This window comes from Myotis lucifugus, unplaced genomic scaffold, assembly GCF_000147115.1.
Source record: "Myotis lucifugus unplaced genomic scaffold, Myoluc2.0 scaffold_51, whole genome shotgun sequence".
In the NCBI taxonomy this organism is placed as follows: domain Eukaryota; kingdom Metazoa; phylum Chordata; class Mammalia; order Chiroptera; family Vespertilionidae; genus Myotis; species Myotis lucifugus.
Window position 1 is genome coordinate 5137375 of NW_005871099.1, and position 2035 is coordinate 5139409.

Below are 2035 nucleotides of genomic sequence, written 5' to 3' on the forward strand. Positions count from 1 at the left end.
AGGCAACAGCCGGACTGTAGTGGGAATTGAAGATAGTGAGTATAGAGAACTGGAAAAGGGAGAAGCAAGGGGCTTGTGGGAAGAGGACATGAGAAGAGTAAGGGGCTGAGGAAGTGTTTGATTTTAAATACAGGAACAACCTGTGTGCATCTACTCACGGGCTGATGACAAGAAAGTAGTTCAGAAGAAGTGAAAGTGGGAACTGAGAAGGGACAAAGCAAAGAATGAGTTAAGAGGATGCGAAATTCAGCACACAGGTATAGGGATTGACTTGAGATGTAAGTGCACACATAGGTTTAGTGGTAGGGGATTAAGGACTTTGAGAAATTCATTTCAGTAAGATTGAGTGTACAGGGGAGATGTAGTGAGGTCAGAAGTTGGAGGGAAGTAGAAAGATTGTCAAATAACTAGAGTGGAGACTGAGAAAGTGGGGCAGAGAAGAATTCATAAGTGGCTGACAGCATCGAGGGCCCAGTTGTCTGGCCAATTGAATTTATGTTGGCACCAATCTGCGAAGTCATCTGAGATTCTCAAGCAGAGCTCAGCAGCCCAGGTGTGCAAATAACTCAGAAATCTTGGCTTGAGCCAAGTTGAGGTTTTTCCAGGTTGTTGGGAGAGTGGACAATGGAGACCACAGAACAAGAGAGTTGAGGGTCTCCAAGAGATTGGTTGAAGGGGCAGGTCATGGAATGTCAGTTGGATGGGGATAACAGGGAGAGAGGGGGCAGATTCTTGCTCTGACTCTCTCATTGACTGTTACTTTGGGTAAATTGCCACATATATCCAGGCTTCAGTTTTTCCCACTTATAAGTGAGGGTGTTGGCTCATTTGGTTAACATCTCTTCCACTTCTACAATTCTGTGGTTCAGGATGCAAAACTGCAAGCACTCTCTGACCATGAGAGACACTGCCAATTCCTTCTGGTCACTGGGGGCAAACAACCTTCACTACGCCAGAGAAGCAAATTCCATTCATGTTGCCAGACCGCTGATGCAACGCTTTCATTTTCTCATGAAACCATGAAAAATGTTCAGGGCCCTTCCCATAAATCAAGAGTAATTGTCTTGTACTTACCTGGCAGGGGAGATACCATGATCACGACGGTGGTTTTCCCAGGGCGAGGCTTATCCATTGCACTCCGGATGTGCTGACCCCTGCGATTTCCCCAAATGTGGGAAACTCGACTGCATAATTTGTGGTAGTGGGGGAAAAAAAATAAAAAAAGAAAAGAATAATTGTTTCATTGTCATTGGTCATCCAACCCTGCTGGCTGTACGTGTCCCAATCCATACTTGATTCAATTCAGTTCAACTTAAAAACATACTTTCTGAGTGTCGACTTTGCATAAATCACGGAGACAGTTGCTGGGGATACAAAGGTAAGAAAGCTACATGCTTGCCCTGTTGTAGTCTAGCAGGAAGGATAAGACCAGTACAGAAATAAGTGAGTCGGGGGTATCAATCTTAGTATTCAACTCAGGAAAGAAAGAACAATTGTTTTTTCTATATTTCTCTTTAACAACTCAATTTCTGTTTTTAGTTTATTTTTACCAGGTTGGAATAAGCTCAGTGGGGGTCCCCACCATTTTTTGGGTCATGACTAATTCTCAGAGCTTACATAATTCTAAGGCATCTGGAGGGAGTGCCTTTAAGGTCCTCGGTATCATCTGTCAGCTCTATTTGCCCACACATCCACGGCCCCTGTGGTTCTGCATTACCAGTTCATGCAGGCAGCCAAGGGATATGCTCATTTGCTCTGCATGGTCCCTTAGGACTTTATAATTGTCTTGCTACTTCTAGACCTTTCTGGATTGCATGGTTATCAGTGTGGCTCTTCCCAAGCATGCTTAAAAATACTGCTATGGTCTGAATACTTAGTTCCCCCCAAATTCATCACCTACCCTCAAAGGTGATGATGACATTAGGAGGTAGGACCTCTGGGAGGTGATCAGGTCATGAGGATGGAGGCCTAATGAATAGGATTAGTGCCCTTGTAAAGAAGACCCCATAGAGCTCCCTTACCCCTTCTGCCATGT

General features: G+C 44.5%; 1 pseudogene; it reads left to right on the top strand.

Moving 5' to 3' along the window:
* The first annotated feature begins 1066 nt into the window (after positions 1 to 1066).
* LOC111826013 lies at positions 1067 to 1245 on the top strand (annotated as a pseudogene).
* The last annotated feature ends 790 nt before the right edge of the window (positions 1246 to 2035 follow it).